This window comes from Dromiciops gliroides, chromosome 6, assembly GCF_019393635.1.
Source record: "Dromiciops gliroides isolate mDroGli1 chromosome 6, mDroGli1.pri, whole genome shotgun sequence".
Taxonomy (NCBI): domain Eukaryota; kingdom Metazoa; phylum Chordata; class Mammalia; order Microbiotheria; family Microbiotheriidae; genus Dromiciops; species Dromiciops gliroides.
This window is the reverse complement of record NC_057866.1, coordinates 142,587,601-142,609,701: the sequence shown is the minus strand read 5'-3', so window position 1 is coordinate 142,609,701 and position 22,101 is coordinate 142,587,601.

Sequence of the window (22,101 nt, the reverse complement as noted above, 5' to 3'; positions counted from 1 at the left end):
TTTACCCTTATTGAATAATTGTTTTCCCTTGTTTGCCTTTTTATACTTTTCTTGAGTCTTGTATGTTAAGATCAAATTTTCTATTCAGTTCTGGTATTTTCATCAGGAAACCTTGAACATCTCTTTCATTGAATGTCCATCTTTTCCCGTGAAAGAGAATGAACAGTTTTGCTGGGTAGTTGGTTCCTGGTTGCAATCCAAGATACTTTGCCTTCCAGAATATCATATTCCAAGTCTTGTGATCCTTTTATGTTGAAGCTGCCAGGTCCTGTGCAATTCTGACTATGGTTCCAAGATATTTAAATTGCTTCTTTCTGGATGCTTGGAATATTTTCTCCTTCACCTTATAATTCTGGAATTGGGCTACAGTATTCCATGGAGTTTTCCTTTTGAGGTAACTTTCAAGAGGTATTGGTGGATTCTTTCAATGATGATTTTATCTTCTGATTCTACAATATCAAGGCAGTTCTCCTTGATAATTTCCTGGAATATGGTATCTAGATCTTCTTCTGATCATGGCTTTCAGGCAGTCAAATGATTCTCAAATTGTCTCTCCTGGATCCATTTTCCAGGTCAGTTGTCCTTCCAATGAGGTATTTTACATTTTCTTCTATTTTTCATGCTTTTAATTAAGTTTGGCTGATTCCTTGTGTCTCATGGAGTCATTAACTTCCATCTGCCCAATTTTAATTTTTAAGGTGTTGTTTTCTTCAGTAAGCTATTGCACCTCCTTTTCCATTAGGCCAAATTAATTTTTTAAGGAGTTGTTTTCTTCAGACAATCTTTGCGCTTCTTTTTCCAAGCTGTTGATTCTTTTTTCATAATTTTTTTGTGTTGCTTTCATTTCTCTCCCCATTTTTCTTCTCTCAATTGATTTTTTAAATACTTTTTGAGATCTTCCAAGAAGGCTTTTTGGTCTTGAGACCAATTCATCTTCCCTCTTAAGGCTTCACATGTCAGCAATTTGAGAGTATTGTCCTCATCTGAGTTTGTGTTTAGTTCTTCCCTGTTAACACAGAAGTTATCAATGGTAAGAGCACTTTTTTCTTTCTTACTCCTATTGCAGCTTATTTTTTTTTTAAACTGATGCCTGCTCCTGGGGCACACCTGTCACTGTTTCAAGCTTCCTGTGCTGGGGCATAAGGGCTGTGTCACTGGCTTTGTACTCTGAGGCCCTGTGGCTTGTGGATTCCTCACTGCCCTGGGCTTGCTCCCTGTGCTTGCTCCAGGAGCTGTGATAGCCAAGCCCAGTTGTGCCTGTCCTGTAATTGGCCTTCTAGCTGGCAGCCTGCCCTATCAGCTGGTGTTGGATGGATCTCACAACTGGCCTGCTGTGCCACCAGCTTGCTGAGACAGTATCAAGGGGCCCCAGTTGTTCTGCTGTGGTCAAGAGCGACCAGCTGACTCGCCCAGACCTGACCCCCTCTTTGCTGCACTGCTCTGTGCTGAGCTATGCTGCACTCCCGTTTTGCCTGAGTGAGACTGACCTTTCATGAAGTCTTCTGAATTATCTCTAGTTGGAAAATTGTGTCTCTGTCTTTTTGTACATTCTGTAGTTTTAGAATCTGTTTAGAGGCTTTATTTAATATTCTTTTTGAGGTGACTGCCAGAGAGCTCAGGCAAATTGCTGGCTACTCTCTGACATCTTGGTTACACCCCTCATCGATTCTAATTTTAAAGGAGTTACTATCTTCAGTGAGTTTTTGGACATCTTTTATTATTTGGCCTATTTTGTTTTTTAAGGTGTTTTTTCCCAGTATTTTTGTCTCTTTCACCAATCTGTTGACTCTTTTTTCCATGATTTTCTTGCATTACTGACATTTCTGTTCCCATTTTTTCCTCTACCTCTCTTCTTTTATTTGAATAATCCTTTTTGAATTCTTCCAGTAATTTTTGGAGGGGTTTCTGGAGGAAAACAATGAAATTTTTTTCTTCGGTTTACTTGTTTTGTGGGGCAATATGGGGCTAATAAGTGTCAAGTGTGTGCAGCCTGCTTTGAACACAGTTCCTCCTAAATCCAAGCCTGGATCTTTATCCACTGTGCCACTTAACTGCCCCTTACATTTTTTTTTTCTTTAAGGCTTTTCATGTATCCATTTTTAAATGTTTATACCCTTCTTAGTTTGTGTTTTGTCCTTCCCTCTTACCATAGTAACTTTCCATTCTCAGCTGCTTCTTCTTCTCCTTTTTTTTTTTTTTTTGCTTATTTTTGGTCTATTTCTTGGCTTGTAATTTTATGTCACATTTTGGGTATGATCCTAGGTCAGAAAGGGTACTTTCCCAAACTTCAGGTTTTTCATGATGCTGTTTTCAAAGTTTCTTTGGGGATTCTGTGAGTTTTTAGTTCTTATAACGTGGTATGATTTAAAGAAAAGTATAATCACTGATCCCCTGTCATGTGCTCTGGTCTGTCAAGGACCACAAGCACTCTTTTCTACCCTGTAACTGTGACCCGTATCCCTGCTCGCCTGCAATTTCCCAATATTATGTACTAGTTCTCCTTCTTGCCTTGAGAACTGCATAAGGACAATGAAAGAATCTTGTACCCTTCAATCTCCTTCTGCCTTCAGTTGTCTAAACCCTTTACCACCTGTGGGCTGAGAGCTCAAGAAGCTGTTGCTGCCATTTCTATCTTTCCTGAGGTCTGTGGCTGACTTTCTGGGCTATGATCTGTGTTGGACTTTATCTTCACCCTATTAAAACAGACCTTTCCTCCCAACCTTATAAACTGTCAGGCTGGAAAATTGTTCCAACCCCTCCTTTTCTTTTTCTTTTTTTTTTCTGCCACTCTAATTTTTTTTTTTTTTTTACTTTTTACGTTTTTATTTTAAAGTTGTTTGGAAGGCAATTTTGGAGAGCTCATATAAGTCCCTGACTTAACTTTGCCATCTTCACCCTTCCCCAACCTCCCCCCCCCATCCGAAAGCTCACATTCTAATACATTTACATAATAAGTAGATCACAATGTATAAATTCAACATATTTAGCATGAATTGGAGTTACGCTGAGGAAAGGCATCAACAAGAAAGAGTGGGGAGGGGTGATAAGAAAGCCTTCTCAGAAATGGCAAAAATTTTAGCTGTCTTGAGGTTTGGGAAGATAGCCAAGAGGTGAAGGTGAGGAGAAAGAGAATTCCAGGTATTGGATACAGCCAAGGAAAATACCTGTAGTATGGACCTGGATAATCTTGTCTGAGGAACAGCAAGGAGGCCAGTGATATTTGATAACACAATATATGAAGGAGAGTAAGGTGTGAATTGACTAGAAATGTAAGAGGGGGAGACCTTAAAAAAAAGGCTTACTTTTTCATCTGTCCTCTCTATGGTCTTATATATGTACATGTTATCTTCCACATTAAAATGTGTCTCCTTGAGGGCAGGTACTATTTATTTGTCCTTTGTCTTTGTATCCCATTCATTTATCCAATGTAGTGTAATGTATAGAGAGCCAGTCTGAAAGGGAGGAAGAGCTGGGTTCAAGTCACACTGATGAGAGGTGTTGGTTGTGTGACACTGGGGAAACCCCTAAATTTCTCTGTGCCTGATGTAACTCTCTAAAACTGTAAGTTGAAGAGATGACAGTCAACATTATCAGAGAGGATTTCCTTATTTGGAAGTTTTCTATAGCAAATACATCAGGCCCAGGAAATATCCCTGGTACTTAGCACAGTGCCTACCTGGCAAAAATGTCTATTAATTGTTCAATATCTGATTATTTCATACCTAAAGACTGTCAGCTCAGCACAAGGCCAATCCTGACTTTGAAAAGGTTTTAAGTATTATCCTGTCTATAAACAGTGCCTAAAGTTCAAAAGAATAGAAACTTACCAAAGTCAGAAAAGGTTCAGCCCCATGAGGGTGGTCAGTAGTTGATAAATTTGGGGCCATGGTGACCCATGAAATGTCAGAATTATTATGCTAGTGTTAAGGGCTTCTTATAATCTCTGGGGTCAGATTTTGTTTCACACAACCATAATTGCTATGCTCTGTGTGTTCTGTAAATTTTAAATAAAATCTAGGCTGCTTCCAAGATTGAACACTAGAGTACAGGGAAGTTCCCAAGGGAACATAAGCTCTGCAGAGCTCATTTCTCACATGAAAATGGAAGTCAGTACATCAGCTATTCATGATTGATACTGAATAATAGGTGTGGTTCTTAAGAATTATAGTTATATGATTCTCACAAACCCTTTAATTTATTGCAAGCATAACAATTCTCCCAGCAGATAACAGTCGCTTGTATTTACACAGTGTGGACTGAGAAATCCTCTCTGCTTGAGTAAACTCTATTCAAAGGAGCTGCAGGGGTTGGGTACTGCTACTTAATCTCAGTGCAATGTTTTCCAGTGTCAGTTGAAGGGCTGAGCTGATTTCATTGACTCTCTCAGGGCAGTTGCCTATCACTTTAAAGGACAGGAGTTCCAAATCTTCTAAAACCAAAAGACACATTTGGATATGTCAGCTTTAGTGAGGCAACCAAACAATAGTTACTAGGATGGACAGCTGAATAATATATCTGGTGATCTGTATATTTTAATTAAAGCTGTTATTATTATTAATTAATAGGATTTTTTGGGTGTTCCCCCACTTCTCACAGAAGAACGATACTAAAAGATGTGTTGTAATATAAATGACAACGTTCTGCTGCTTTTTATTGTTTGATGGAAGTATTAAAATTTGAAGATTTCACATTTTTATAGTGAACATAAAAGAAACGTGGAAGAGACCCTATTTGTATCAACATTGCTAGCAATAGTCATAAACATAGGTTACTACATACTCCTCCCTTGCTCCCTCTAAGAAAAATAATATCAATTATCACTATTTGTGGGCTTCAATTCTGTAAAAAGTTTATAATTCAAATGAAGGGAATAAGCATTTATATAGTGCTTATTGTGTAGAAGGCACTGTGTTAAGGGCTCTATAAATATTATGTCATTTTATTCTCATAACAATCCTGTTAAGTAGGTACTGTTATTATCGTCATTTTATAATTAAGGAAACTGAGGGAAAGAGAGGTTATAATTGACTTCCACATGGTCTCAGTGAGGTTTTGAGATGAAATTTTAACTCACATCTTCTTGACTCCAGGCCTAACATTTTATCAGTTATACCCTCTAAATGTCTCAAAATACATTATCTTGTTGTAAACTTACTTCTTTGATCCTTTCAACAATACTGGGAGGTGATTTATATTATTATCCGTATTCCACAGCTAAAGAAACTTAGGCAGAGAGTGAGGCTATGTGACTTGTTCAAAGTCACACAGGTAATAAGGTCCCAATATGAACTGGAGTCTTCCTAAATTTTGGCTCAGTATTCTAATCAGGATACCACATTGTCGCATCTAATCAGAAAATGAGAAATGAGAGAAATTTACCACTGAAATATATAGGCAGTCAATACAGATCTGTTGGTATTTTTAAGGACCTAAGTATGATTTTGTAAGGATGGCTATTTTCTCTATTTGCAGAGATACCCAATGCATAAATGTTCTACCATTCCCAACCAAAAAAAAAAGAGAGGATCTGATTCTTTCAAAATCCTTACTCCTCTCACTAGGTGACCCAGAGTCTAGTGCAATATGGATTGTTATTAAGATATAGATTCAAACTGATGACCTCTGAGGGTCATTGGAATGTAAAATTCTTTGATGCTTGAATTGCTATTTAGAAAGTGTTTCTAGAAACCATAAAAGTCTTTTAAAATTGAATTATAGTTTAAGAAACCAAAGATTTATCTCATCATTTTTTCTTCATATTTTTCTCTACATGCTTATGGCATTGAATGAATCATTCATTTACTCTAAAAATTATCAGACAAAACAAATTCATGCAAAATATTACCACTTAAATTATTATAATAACACCCTTTTGATGATCTATTATTCTTCATCTTCATTTCACAAAGATCTTATGTCTGTGTGTTTATCCATTTACCTACAATTAATAAGTTAATATGTTTAGAAAATTGCAATGTCTCTTTCTGTAATTACTACAGATACAAATGATGCTCATTTCACTGACTTCATTAACTTTACAGCTACACAGGACTCTGAGGATTACTAATCATGGGATTTAAATGAACAATTTATTGGATTTAAGAGATATTTAAATTTTGAAGCGTACCCCACCCTTTTCAACACTAAATTCTCTACAGTAGTTTTAATTAAATGGAGTAACTAGTGAGTGATGATTTTGTTAAAGGTCATCTTAAATCTACTGTATGTTTCCTGTATGTACTTCTTTACCAACATGTGGGCTCTCCTAACACAATGTGCCTTTCTTTCTTTCTGTCCCCAGTGTTTAGCAAAGGTTACTATAAGTGGAGCAGTATAAGCATTTAGTCAACACTTGACAATTGATTGATTCAATTGATTTAGAGAAAATATATTCAAATCAAATCAGAATGCTAATTCGTAACACTAAATAGATTACATTATAATGTTCTTTCAGCTATTCATTTTATTCCTTTTCCTTTCATTCATTTATTAATTCTTTTACTCACAAACATTAATTCAGTGCCTTTTGTTTACAAAGCACTCTGCTAGGAAATGAAGGAGGTACATAAATAATTAATACATACACCCTACCCTCATGGACTTTAAGATCTAGAAAGGGAAAACTCAGCAAAGAGTAGTGTTAGAGGTAATTCATTATGAATTCTTTTAAAAGGAAACTTATTATTCTGTATTCCCAGATAGGAAATATCAAGAAATGACTTATATTTACTTGAAAGACCCAGGCACAAAACTTTCCGTTTCTTATAAATTTCCTTTGCCATAATCCCAGTCCATATTGTTTTCATTTCATGACTAAAAAAAAGTAATAATTTCATAGCTAGGTCTAACTTCTCTCAACTACCACCTATGGTACAGACAATTCCACTATTCTTCTGGATACATGATCTCATGGGTATACTTTTCCATTCCAAAGGTGCATAACATTAAAATCTAGCCATGCCTTTTCATTCTGAGAGATTTGTATTTGTGTTCTCTCATACATTTATACAAAGGGTTAAAAAATTGCTAACAGCCTTTTTACTTAAGTATTCTTGAAAGCATGAGAACACCAAAGGAGCATGAAGACTGTACATTAGTGTTCTTGCAGACCATCTATGTGACCAGCCTTTTTTATTCCATTTTTTGCATAATTCAGACAATTTCTCCATTGTAACTGCCTGTTTATAATGTGTTGTACCATACTCAAATCTTCCATGTTTCCCTGTTTTCCTTAGGGTGATCCTAAATTTCGTTCTTTTGAAGATTATGATGTTTCATTCTGAGCAGTCAGGAAACTTCATTGCAAGCCGGCTCAAATTGAAAATATATAGGTAGACTTTTTTCAGGGAAAAACTTGGTGTCATTAAAAGAACTTTGGATGGGTAGAGTCAAGAGTGGCCGAATACTGACAGCAGCACAAGTGAATTTCCCTCCAAACAACTTTAAAATAAGAACTGAAATGAAGTTTTGGAGAAGCAGAGCAAAGTAGAGATCAAATTTTTTTCCTATTCCAAGAGAACTTAAGAGGTCAGCAGGAGAAGTCTATGACACCTGGTTGGAATCTGGCCTGGAGCCAGAGCTGCAGCAACACGGTTGGACCTTAGAAGTGACTGAAATAATGGCAGTAGCAGCACTGTCAGGAACTATCAAGTTAAAGATGGCAAGGGAGATGTCAAAAAACTGACCAGAGTGACATTATAGTGGATAATTTGCTGGCATTGTGTGCAGCTGGTGCTGACTGGCAAATATATTGCCCATCAACAGTTGTGAATCACAGTATCTGGCTGAAGAGGTGTACTTATAATTCACAAAAGAGCAAGGCCCCTGGTTGCAGTTACAATGTCAAGAGGAACAGTAGCACTTGTGTTTTCAGAATAACAGGATATAATCATAGATCCAGGGCCAAGGGGAGTACTAGCACTTGTAGCTGCAGGGGATCAATGGCCCTTTCTGAGTAAAGACCAGAACACCAGCCAGGAAAGCAGTGAGCATACTTTTTCCTGAATCAGACCATACTGGAAGCACCAAAATCTTGCAGACTTTTAGAACTAACTCGGTAAACAACAGCATGGAAAAAAGCCTAGGCTTGAGAGTTCCTCCCCATCCCCAGGTCAGCAGAGCCCAACATTAAATTAATTGACTAGGAAAAGGAGAAACAATAAAAAAGAACTTGGCCATAAAAAGCTATGCCAATGGAAAGGAAGACCAAGATATGCACTCAGAAGACAAGAATGTGAAAATAGCTACAAAGCATTAAAAGAAAGCAAAATGCTAAGTAGATCCAAGCCCAGCAAAAAATTTGTGGAAGAATTTTTAAAAAGAGTTAAGTAGTAGAGAAAAGTTGGGAAAATAAATGAGAATGATGAAAGAAAATTATAAAAAGAGAATTAATAACTTGGAAAAAGAAGCACAAAAAATACTGAAGAAAAAAACTTAAAAAAACAGAACTTCCCTAAGGGTAAAAGAAATACAAAAAAATCACCAAAGAAAATAACTTTAAAAAACAGAATTTGCCAAATGGGGGAAAAAAGGAACACAAATTAACTGAAGAAATCATTTCTTAAAAACTAGAATTGGGCGAGTGGGTGCTAATGACTCCATGAGACATCAAGAAAAAATAAAACAAAGTCAAAAGAATGAAAAGAGCATTTCCCCAATTGATAAACGGTCAATGAATATGCACAGAGAGTTTTCAGAAGAAATCAAAGCTACAGTCATAAAAATGCTTTATTGTTTAGTTAAGTGCAAGTTAAAACAACTCTGAGGTAACACTTTCCACCTATTAGAAATAGCAAATGCTGAAGGGGATACAGGGAAATAGGTACAATTATAAACTGTTTCTTGAATTGTTAATTGTTCTAAATATTCTGGGAAACAACTTGGCACTATTCACAAATGGTGATAAAACTGGAAATACCCTAAAAAGATAAAAAAACAAAAAACAAAGGAAAAGAACTTATGTGCATACACACATTTACAGTAGATATTTTTTTGTGTGTGATAGCAAAGGACTGGAAATCCAGGGATTTATTATCAGCTGGGGAATGTATGATGGAATTTGGCTTATGATTGTGATAGAGTACTATTGTGCTATGATAAACAATGAGGGAGGTGTTTTTTTGGAAAAAAAAATATCAATACCTACATGAACTCATGCAGAGTAAAGAGAGAACCAGAAGATAATTGTGGACAGTAACATCAATGTTTTAATGATGATCACCTGTGAATGACTTGACTACTCTGATCAAGACAATGATCCAAAACAATTCCAAATGACTTATGATGGAAAAGATGGCATCCATCCTCAGAAAGAGAACCAATGAATTCTGAGTGCAAATTGAAGTATAATTTTCTCACATTTTTATGTTATATGACTATTGTAGTGATATGTTGTGTACAATTTCACATGTACAATTAATATAATTTGCCTTCTGGAGGGGGTGGTAAGAGGGAGAGAAAGAATTTGAAACTCAAAATATAAAAATAAATAATATATTTGTTTTTAACAAGAACTTTGTGTTTTTCTACATACTCTGTGCATGGATACCCCCTTCCCTTTTTTTTTTTGACAAAGTTAGTGGTAGAAAGTAGATCTAATTTCAAAAATTTACATTCTTGACAGCAGCCACATCAAATTACGAAAGCTTCCAATACTTGGCACCTTCATCTCTCTCTCTCCATCAAATAATATGTCTGTTGCCTTCATCATGAAATCTTTAATTATCTGAAAATCAGTGGCTTGTGTCTTGTGCCAGCAAAGGAAATGAGGAAAGAAGATTATTATTTCCCATGCCTGTGGCTGAACCCCCTTCAGATATGTCAGATATGATCACCAACCAGTAAAGATATTCCACTGAGTTATTCTTTACATTTATGGCATGACTTTATTTCTCTTGTAACTATTAGCTCATGCATGTTAAAGGATACATACTTTTGTTCTGTGCAACATGAAAGCTATGGATTTTGGTTTTCAGAATATTCTTGATTATTAAAGAAAAAAAATATTATATGTCAAATTCAGGGTCTAGTCATCTGGGGATAGTAAGAAGAAAACATGTTTTTTGACTATTGCCTAATAGCATAAAGTGAAATTGTTAGCTGAGGAATTCATAAGATTGTACTAAGAAAGTTGTATGATTTGATTATATTTAGCAATATATGCATGTGTTTAAAATATAAACATATATTATATGATGCCATTTTATATTTTTATAAGCACACACACACATATTTGTGTAATTGTACATGATCAGTGTGGTCATAGCTAGTGGGAAAAGAATGGAACCAGTGATTTCGCATATGACTTTTCAAATGACACAGTAGATATTTCAACAGCTGTATTAATGATCATGCTTTGTTAAGATTAGGTAGCTAACCCACATCTAGTTAATGATTCCTTAGACTTCTTGTTGTTCAAGTGTCACTTTTATTTAAATAATTTTTATATGAAAATTATGCCTTCAGATTGTTTGAGCACCACAAAGAAAAAAGGAGGTTTAAGATTCCTATTCATATGATGTTGATTTTCTTTTTCCTTTTATTGAGAAAGGTTGCATTTCATGGTGAGTGGATGGGACATAGGATCTGGAAAGAGGATCACCTGATTTAAAATCCTGATGTAATACTCAAAATCAAAAGATAGGTTGAAGGTATGCCTCTGTAAATTATGAGCTGGTATATAGTATATAATTCTCTAACAATGATCTCTAGTGGCTCCCTTTTGTCTCTGGGACTGAATATATATTACTCAACAGAGAAGTCAAAACCTTTCAGAACATGAATACAACCTATATTAATAACCTCATTGAATACTCCTCCACATCCTAGACTTTGAAATACAAATAAACTAGTCTTACTTCTATTTTCCACACATCATACTCCATCTTCTATCTTTATGATTTTCTACTAGCAAACCTCACTGTTTCAGAAATACTTTCTTTGTCTCCACCTCACAGAATTCCTGTCTTCTTTCAAGATACAGATCAAGCATTACCTAATATAACAAGGCATTTCTAAACCCTATAACTGCCAGTATTCTCCTTCTTAAACCATATTATTTGTATTGTCTTAATGTTCATTCCAAATATGCTTATATATGCACTTCTTGTCTCTCTCCTTTAAGTTCCTTGAGAGTAGGAATTGTTTGTTTTCATTTGTATTTTATCCTCTAGTGTAATATAATGCCTGATACATAATAAACAGATAAGTGAATAATTACTGATTAACGAATGGATGATTTTACATTGGGCAAATTTCCTCTAATCCTCAGTTGTTTTTTATCTGTGAAAATGAAGGGATTTTACTAGATCATCTCTAAGGACCCTTTCAGCATTGTCATGCTATGATTTTGGCAAATTATTACTCCCAAAGGGAAACGAGCCTGGGAAATAAAATACTGTTTTTGAACTATATGTTTAGATCTAGATAATAGGATGACTTAAAGGTATATTTTAATATGCCACTGGTAGTTTTGGAAAGACAGAGTACCATAGTAGAGGGAAACTTGGACTCAAAGTCTTCAACTTCAAGAGAATAACTGAATTCAAGTTCTACCTATGACAGACATTGGCTGGATCACCCTGAGGAAGTCAATCAATCTGTCAGTGAACACAGACAACACTAAAAGACCTCAAGTTCCAGAAAAGATCTAAATATATTTTGGTAGAGGGAGTTTCTACACTGGGAGTTCCATAAACTTATGAAATCAGAGGTCTAAATTGAAAATGAAACAATTGAAATCCAAAACATTAGTCTTATTTTTTGTTAAAACACTACTTTCTGTCAAGTGAACTTAGAATGTCAGCCAGTAAGTAATCCATCACTCTTGGGTGAATATAGAGACAGAAATACAGTCTTACTTTCCAGTTCTCTTTCTTTTTCTAGATTTTTATTTACTAACCTCACACCTTCTAACTTACCCTTTATCAACATATTGTTAAGTTTTAGTGGTGGTTGCTTGTTAAATTTTAAATTTATTTTTTTCTTGTCTAACTCATTTCATATATAGATACACACAAACACACACACATATAATTTTCCCCAAATACATGTAAAAACAATTTAGCAGCATTCATTTTTTAAAATTTTTGAGTTCTAAATTCTCTTCCTCCATCCCTCCCCACATTTACTACATTGAGAAGGCTAGCAATTTGATATGTGTTATACATATGCAGGTATGTAAAACATATTTCCATGTGAGTCACATTGGGAATGAACAAAGACAACAAATAAAGGAAAAAAAAACAATATACTTTGATCTGTATTCAGACTCCATCACTTCTTTTTCTGGAGATTGATAACAGTTTTTAATCATAAGTACTTTAAAATTGTCTTCAATCATTTTATTGCTGAGCATAGCTAAGTCATTCTCAGTTGGTCATCATACAATATTGCTATTACTATGTGCAATGTTCTCTTGATTCTGCTTATTTTGCTTTTAATCACTTCATGTAAGTCTTTTCTGTTTTTCTGAGAGCATCCTGCTCATCATTTCTTATAGTAAAATAGTATTCCATCATGATCATACAAAACAACCTGTTCAGCCATTCCCCTATTTATAGACATCCCCATAATTTTCAATTCTTTGCCAGACCTAAAAGAGCTGCTATAAATATTTTTTGTACATAGTGGTCCCTTTCCTTTTATATCTCTTTGAAATATAGACCTATGAGTGGTATTACTGGTTCAAAGGGCATGGATGGCACTTTGGTCATTACTCCAAATTACTTTCCAGAATGAATGACTCAGTTCATCATTCCACCAACAGTATATTAGTGTTCCACTTTTTCCATATCCTTTCTAAAATATATCATTTTCCTTTTCTGTCATGTTTACCAATTTGATAGGTATGGGATGTTACCTCAGAGTTATTTTAATTTGCATTTCTGTAATCAATTGGACCTTTTTTTATCTGACTACTTCATCTGAAAACTACCTGTTTATTTCTTTGACCATTTACAATTTGAGGAATGGTTCTTTTCTTTTTTAAAAAGTTTGATCCAATTCTCTATTTATTTGAAAGGGAAAATCTTTATCAGATAACCTTGTTGTAATTTTTCAGTTATGATTACAATGTATTTCCCATCATCCTATTTTCACATTTATCCTATTCTCACTTTCTTTTGCCCTGTTCAATCTCAGTGTTTTGCTTCTGAATTTTACCTCCCCCAATATGCCTTCCCTTCTATCATCAAATCTTCCCCCCTCACCTTATTTTCTTCTCCTCCTACTTTGCTGTACAGTAAGATATATTTCTGAGTAAGCATGTATGTTATTCCCTCTTTGAGCAAATTTCAATGAAAGTAAGGTTCACTTGTTCCCCTCATCTTCTGCTCTACTTTAAAAGCTATTTCATGCCTCTTTCATGTAAAATAATTTACCCCTTTCTTCCTCCTCCTTTCCCCTTCTCTCAATGTATTTCTTTCTCAATCCTCAATTTATTATTTTTTTTAAATAAGTTTCCCATCATATTCAACTCAAATGCTTCTTGTCTATGTGTATTCTTTCTTTTTTTTAATGTGTATTCCTTCTAACTACTCTAATAATGGAAAAGGTTTTAGGTGTTGCAAGTATCATGGTTCAATATAGGATATAAACCGTTTACCTTTATTGAATTACTTCTGGTTTCATTTTACTTTACATTATTTTATACTTCTCTTGAGTCTTGTATTTAAAAGTCAAATTCTGTATTCATCTCAGAAGATAATTCCCAAAAGTCCTCCTTTCCCTTGAATATCCAGTTTTCTCCATGACAGATTATCCTCAGAATTGCTGGTTTAGTTTTGCTGGGTAGGTAATTTTTGGTTGTAATCATAGCTCTTTTGCTCTCTGGAATATAATATCCCAAGCACTCTGACCCTTTAATGTAGAAACTGCTAAATCTTGTGTGATCCACAGTGTGACTCCATGATATTTGAAGTATTTCTTTTGAGCTTCTTGCAGCATTTTCTCATTAACCTGGGAGTTCTGGAATTTGACTATAATATTCCTGAGAATTTTAATTTTGGGGATCTCTTTTAGGAGGTGAATGCTGGATTCCTTCAATTTCTATTTTACCCTCTGGTTCTAGAATATCAGGATGATTTTCCTTTATAATTCCCTGAAAGCTGATGTCTAGGCTCTTATTCGATCATGACTTTCAGTTAGTCCAATAATTCTTAAATTATTTCTCTTGAATATATTTTTCAGGTTAGTTTTTTTCAGAGATATTTCATATTCTCTTCTATTTTTCCATTCTATTGATTTTGTTTTATCATTTCTTGATGTCTCATAATGTCATTAGTTTCCACTTGCCCAATTCTAAATTTTTACAGAATTAATTATTTTCCTCAGTGAATTTTTAGATTCATTTTCCCACTTGTCCAATTGTATTTTTAAAGGAATTATTTTCTACAGTGAATGTTTCTACCCTCTTTTTCCCTTTGGCCAATTTTACTTTTCAAGGCCTTTTTTCTCATTGGATTTATGAACCTCTATTACTCTTTGGTCTATCCTGTTTTTAAGATGATATTTTCTTCAGTATTTTCATGCCTCCTTTATTGAGTTCTTGACCACTTTTTTCATCATTTTCTTACATCATTTTCATTTCTCTTCCTAATTTTTCTTCTACCTCTATTACTTGATTTTTAAAATTCTTTTTTATCTCTTCCATAGCCTGAGACCAATTCACATTTTTCTTTGAGCTTTTGGATATAGCAGTTTTGACTTTGTTGTCTTCTTGTGTGTGTACATTTTGCTCTTACCTGTCACCATATTAACTTTCTTTAGTCAGAAACTTTTTCTTCTGTTTGTTCTTTTTTCTAGCCTATTTTTGACATTCAAATTCATGTTTAATTGGTGCTCTGCTTCCTGAATGAACTATCCAAAGATTCACATTTTTGTTTAGATGTTTTGAAAGGTAATTCTGAGGACCTCTAAGTTTTCAGTTCTTCCAAGGTGGTATGATATATGGTGAGGTGTGTTTACTACTGTCCTAGCCTATGCTTTTGTCTCTGAGAAACCACAGCACTCTTGTCCATCCTGGAACTGTGACAAGAATCCCATCTCCACCTGTAGTCACAAGCTTTGGTGTGCTATTACTCCTCCTTATCCTGGGACTGAGACCTAAGTCTATGACCCAGACATAAGCATGAGCAATGCAACCAAGTACTGCCTTCCAGTGTCAGAAAAAGGACCGTTGTAACTTTCTCACTATTTGTCTGATCCCTTTACCATTTGTGGGCTAAGAGATCTGAAATCCACTGTCACTGATTTAGTTACCCCTAAGGCTACTGCTGGTGCATGGTCTATGATGCACTGAGCTTCACTCTCAAGCTAGTGCAAAATATTTTTCCTGACAGCCTTCTAAATTTTCTTGGACTGGAAAATTGTTTCACCCCATCCTTTTGTGGATTCGGCTGCTCCACGATTTGTTTTGAGGGGTTATTTTAAGTTGCATGAAGGGGTTTGGTGGAAAGCTTAGGCAAGCCCTTATCTTTTCTCTGTCATCTTGGCTCTGCTACACCAACCTCCCACTTTGCAACAAGCAGAGTATCAATAGTAGAGACCTTACCTCCCATTTGTTTCAGTTTCTTCAGTGGTAAAATAAAAAGATATTATAATAAATAATATATTAAATGAATGATACTATAATTAATATATTAAATATAATAACATAATAAATAATAAAATAAGAAGTTACTACATTCTAGGATTCAAATGAGATTAAATGAGGTAATATTTGTTAATTGCCTATCACAGTTCCTGGCATATAGTAAGTACTATATATAAATGTTAGCAACTGATATTATTGTTATATTTATGGCTGTTATTGTTCTTATTTAATATTCCTGATTCTATTCAGGATATTTATCTATAGTGAATGAATAAAATATAGAAAAAGAAAAGCACAGTGTTAACTTCTGAGGAGAAACAAACTGAAGATATCTTCTCTCAAAGAATTTATTTTGTAATTGGGGGACACAACAAAACTAAATGAGTGGTAGGCAAAGACAGATTAAATTGATACATACTGTCCAGGAGCAATTGTGGTTCCAGGACTGGAGAACAAGGGGCAGGAGGAGGGGGAGAAAAAGTGTTTACAGAAGTTTGGTGCCTTCGTGGTAACAAGGCCACTAGTGATAATATGGTCACAGGAGTTAGGAATGAACTGAATCTTAAACAGGGCCTGCCAGAAATAGTGGGCCAAGTGAGGCTCTCACTAATCAGGATTAATCTTTAGTGTACACTAAACTTTAGTGTACAAGGTCTTGTTAATTTTCATGGCTCCTGGGATATGGGCAAGTATGTATGGGGTGGAATATTTTTTTAGGTTAATATTCTCTTTAATTTTTAATGATTATATTGGAATCTATAATCTTTAGAGTCTATTTCTCTTACACCAATAGTTGTGAAATACATAAGAATAGATGACAAATAGTCTGGATTTATCCAGTTTGGCAGGAGCTCTTACCCCTCTCACCTCCAAATTAGATAATTATTTTAACTCTCAAATTGCTTTTAATTATATAACACAGCCATGAGTCTCTCAAAGTATTCAAGTTATCTTTCCCCTCCACAAGGAGACAAGAACACTTTCATATCTATGAATCCCAAGTGGTTAGAGGCCATGAGAAAAGGGAGATGAGGAATCAATGGTAAAGTCTTCAGCTTCTGACCCAGAGGGAAATCTAACACTTTAGTTATCTGAATCTTTTGAAGAGTCCTTTATTTATTCTGAACCCTGGCTACTGCCCAGACGTCTAATTCTTATTGGCAGATTTATTTCATAACAACCCTTTACCTCATTTCACTTAACTCTATAATTCCATTTTGAAAATTTTCAGTGGTTTATTCTTTTCTTATTCATCCTTAGTACAGTGCCTGGAACATAGTAAGCTCTTAATAAATGAATGTTACCTGACTGTCTTATTCGTCATTCAAATATTATTAATATAGTAATATTCGTCTATTCCAGGAATTGAAATGTTAATAGTAAAGTTTCAAAATAACATTAATATGAGTTTTTGTTAAGGATGATTTAATGAGATATATCAAGAATATAATATATGCTACAAGAAAAATGAACAAGAAATCACACAACTTTGAGTTTGTTCCCCTAGTCTCTAAGAAACCAGGGATGAAGTTTAAATCAGGGCTCCCTACTGGTCCAAAAGCACCTTGGGGTTGGGTTGAGGAAAGAGATATAGACAGAGAGACAGAGATCAGATAGAGATAGATATAGAGATAGATATAGATGTAGATGTAGATGTAGATGTAGATATAGATATAGATAAATATCTTAGATTAATAAAGACATACATAGTTTATCTATGCATATATATGTATGCAGATGTGCACATGAGCAATGTGCATGTATGTGTGTATATATGTATGCATGTTTATATATGTGTGAATATATATACAATACAAATTCATTTCAATGGTTAGGAATGAGTGTATAATTGACTCAGGAGATAGAAAGGCTACATATAGTAAGTGATACTTGAGTTGTATAGTGAAGAACACTATAGATTCAGAGAACTACCTTTTCCTGTGAATCAGGTTAACTAACAGAGTTTACATTTACATAGCATTCAAAAACGTGTCAAGTGTTTTACATGCATTATTTCTTTTGAGACTAACATAACCTTGTAAAGTTGGCACTATTGGTCCGTTAGTCCCATTTTCTAGGTAAGGAAACTGAGACATAGAGAGATCAAGTCACTTGTCAAAAGCCAATAAACATTATAGCAGGATCTGAATCCAAGAAGTCTTCACTCCATGTGAAGTATTTTACTCATTTTGGCATAAGAACTCTCTATGACTTAAAGACAAAGAGGCAAACTGTATAAGGGGGAAATTTAAAAAAAAGAAATAAAAGAAAACTGGCAACTTCAAACCTACTTTTGTCTTAATAATGTTTAAATACTACTGAAGTTTTGTCTCAATATAAATTATTAAAAGAAGCACTTGAGTAATGAAAAGTGTACAAAATGACATACTGTATAAAGGTTGCTTAAGAAATCTTAAGTAAGCTCACTAAGACAGTTGTGGAGCAGTCTGTTGCCTCTTTACAAAAACATTCACTAAATCACTGGGTCTCTTACCAATGCACATAAAAACATATTTGTACTTCAGTTTAAATGGAGGAATAAGAAAAAGGTACATTCAACCATTTGGAACTGAAATATTCATGAGATACTAAAAGAACAATGGAACTGCCTGTCTTCAGCTGTCCTAGAGGAACAAGAGCCAAGGAAACACAAGAATAAAGCAGAAACTATGCTATTTTAAACTTTCTCTTTTTTTCTCTTCCTTTATTCCCATTAGTTGGTAATATACAACTTAATCTCCCCACACTCTGAATAGAATGTGACAAGCTCACTGCTCACTGTTTAAAAGGATTCTGAAGTCTGACAAGGAATCAAGGCTTCATTCCATATCTTTAGATATGTTGCAATCTGACTTGGTCATGAAGCCTTTAATAAGGTAGTTCTAATCTCAGTCTTGACAATTTTCCTTTTTCTCAATAATATTTGAAGTACTTGGGTGAAATAAAGTTCACAATAATGTCCCATTTCAAGTCTCTCATTAGAAAGTAAACCACCATTCATGTTTATTTCTGCTAACTCAAAGCTTTCTCTGTGTCCAAGCAAGTGAATTCCATAGGCTTGGGGAGTATAGCTTATTGGGAAGAAAATTTGATTCACATTTGCTGGACTTATACCTGAATTTTGGCTCTGCCACTTACTACTTGTGAGAACGTAATGGGGTCATTGTCCTTTTATAAGCCTCAGTTTCATCCTTTTCAATATGAAGAACTTGTTCTATATGACTTCTAAGTTCCAATATATTCCTGTGAACTTATATAGGTCAAAGATCAAAGTCACTTTTAACCAAATACACATAATGTTATTTGGTTGTTATCCATATAATCTATTGTTAAAATATTTTAAAATTTAAACAATCATGTCTATGCTCAATTGTCATTATAAGAAAAATGTCTACCATTTAAAAAGTTTTATGAAATAACTATGGAAAACCATCTAGGAAAAAGCTATTCCTATGGGATTTGTGCACAAAAATAAGTCTTTTTAAAAATCAGCCTAAGCACACAACTTTAACTTCCTCCAATGTTTTTAGCAGAGTTAAATAAACATCAGTTTAATAAAGTCATATATAGAATTGTGGGTGTATTATATATACATTCATACATAGATATTATCACATATTTATGCATATATAACTGCTATATTTGGCTAAGTTACATATACATACATGTATGCATACATGCATGTTTTTAACTAAGGTATGTGCAGCAGCAGTGTCTTTAGGGGTCTTTTTATAATCAGTCAAGTCCATGGATAGGGGTAGAGTGTGCAGATTTAGTTCCTTTTCCTAAAATCAGGCATCTGAATGAGCAAAGCTGAAAGAAATATAATATACTTATGTAGCTATTTCATAACTATTTCCCCAGAGAGTTTATCACAATCTGGCACATCTGATTTTAAGACTGACAATTTAAAATCCAGCATTTTCCTCTCTAATTAAATGTGTAAGGGCTCTTTTTTTGAGGGGGAAGGATGCTGTTTCTTTCTTTGCTTCAATTCATCTACCTAACCCCAAAGTTGTTTCAATTTTTTTTCCCTAGAAGCTTAATCCCATTTACCTGACTTTGCCACAGCCTTATTTTTAAAAATTGTGTTTTAGTAAATCAAAGTGTCTCTTATTACTAATTCATTTGATTGTCCATTTCAGTACACTGTAGACTTTCTACTTTTTCTTTTTTTGACATAAATGATTTACTAGAAAGATAATAAAATAACAATCTTACCCCTATCTCTATTCAAAGACCAATGAGAAAGAAAGAGACAGAGAGAGAGAGAAGTGAGAGAAAGTGAGGAAGAGTGAGAAAAAATACCATACATGGGGGCAGCTAGGTGGTACAGTGAATAAAGCACTAGCCCTGAATTCAGAAGTACCTGAGTTCAAATCTAGCTTCAGAACAGACACTTGACACTTACTAGCTATGTGACCTTGGGCAAGTCACTTAACCCTCATTACCCCACCAAAAAAAATAAACAAACAAAAAAAAAAACGAACAAACAAAACCAACAACAACAACATAGATACCAGATAATTGCATTTTGTTATTGTGTATAATGTTTTTCAAGAAATGTTTCTTGCTATATACAAAGCTTTGAGATAGTCACTGGAAATACATTACTCAAGTATACTTCAATCTAATACAGGAGTGGAAGAAAAAAAACATCTAAATTTATATACAGATACAAGATTATTTGAGGAGTGAGAGAGCACTAATATGTAGGGAACTTTAGATCCCTGCCCCTTTCATAAATTCTCATACTTTTTCGTTTCCTTTTTTCCCCCCTAGAACCAGATGGAATAGGCCAAAATAGATTGAATTCCTCTCCAAACCCTTGGAAGCTCAACCTTACTGCCAGCAAGTAAAGTCTCCAACTTGGAATACTGAAAGTTAGAATGGGGGTGAAGAACAAGGATGCCTGACATCTATATGCCTCCTGAAATTCCCCTATTTATTGCGACATGAAAGTAGGTCTCTTCTAAGGGCTGAATAGAGGGGGTAATCTAAGAGACATCAAAGACTATAGGCATTCAGAGGCTAAGACAAAGATTAACCAAATGAGATATCAGACTCAATTACTTTACAGAAGTGATCATAGGGGCAGCTAGGTAGCACGTTGCATAGAGCACCAGCCCTGGAGTCAGGAGGACCTGAGTTCCAATGTGGCCTCAGACACTTGACAACTTACTAGCTGTGTGATCCTGGGCAAGTCACTTAACCCCAATTGCCTCACAAAAAAAAAAAAAAAGAAGCGTTCATGAATGCAACTAATCTTTTTTTCTTAATTTTGAATAAATTATATTCCAGAATTCTTTACTCAGACAGCATTCTTATGTATATTAGAATATTGACATAACCAAGAAAAAAGCTTATTAGTGTAGAAAGAGAGATGGATTCAGAATCATTGTACAGAGATTTAAATCCTGACTCTGCCATTAACCATCAATGTTAATTTGGGCACATCACATCTTTGTACTTCCATTTCAACTATAAAATAAAAGTGTTCAATAAAATAGCCTCTAAGGCTTAGCTTCTTCTTCTTTTTATTTTTTTTTGTGGGGCAATGGGGGTTAAGTGACTTGCCTGTTAAGGGTTAAAATTCTAGCTAAACTGTCTAAACTATTTAATGAGTGGTCGCCAATAAATTATAAGCTTTAGCAAGAGTTAGGCTTTTAAGCATTTATTAAGGAGAATAAGAATTTGGTAAAGAGAAAGAAAGTTAGTCATGTGATCAAGTTTATATTTTATAATACTCTTATTGATATTAAGTTCATATTCATTTAGATTTCCTTAGTTTGAATTTCACTGTATTTTATTGTTCCATGTGTATTTTCTTCTATTCATTCATCTATCTAATTTTGAAACATGGTTTTGATTTCATAATACAATGTTAATTCTAGGAGTATTGTGCTCCCATATTCTGAGTTGTTTGTTTTTGTTATTTTTTTTTCTCAACTGATTATTTGATCAAACTCTTTAAAGCATTTCCCTGGCAAATTGTTTGCCATGGCAAGTGTAAATTGATTCTAGAAGTATTATTTTTGATAAGCATATTCCAAAAAAAAAAAAAAGAGGGGAACATTTGTAAAAGTTGTCTTTGAGATTGTGTTGTGCTTTAACTTTTATTTAAATATGTTCAGATTTTTCAAAAAAGTAATTGTATACTAAGTAAAAAAAAGGGGTATTATTTGAAATTGTTGCATAAATATATATTGTGTCAAGTCAAGATGTATTCACATTTTTTGCAATCATTTATTATCCTCAATTTTTAAATCCATATGAGACTTGGATTATGGGAACTTATCATTTAAGACATTAATTGCCTTTATTCTGAGTTATCAGATGCCAGTTGGCCAAGATGCCATCCAATCACAAGAGGAATACATGCAAGAGCAGACACTGAATTGTCACATGAGGGGAGACATGCATGAAGTCAAGGTATGGCCAAGGGAACGGCTTTTGACTAATGTTGAGGTTGGATTCTCTTGGTTTAATATTTTATTTTATTTTTCCCC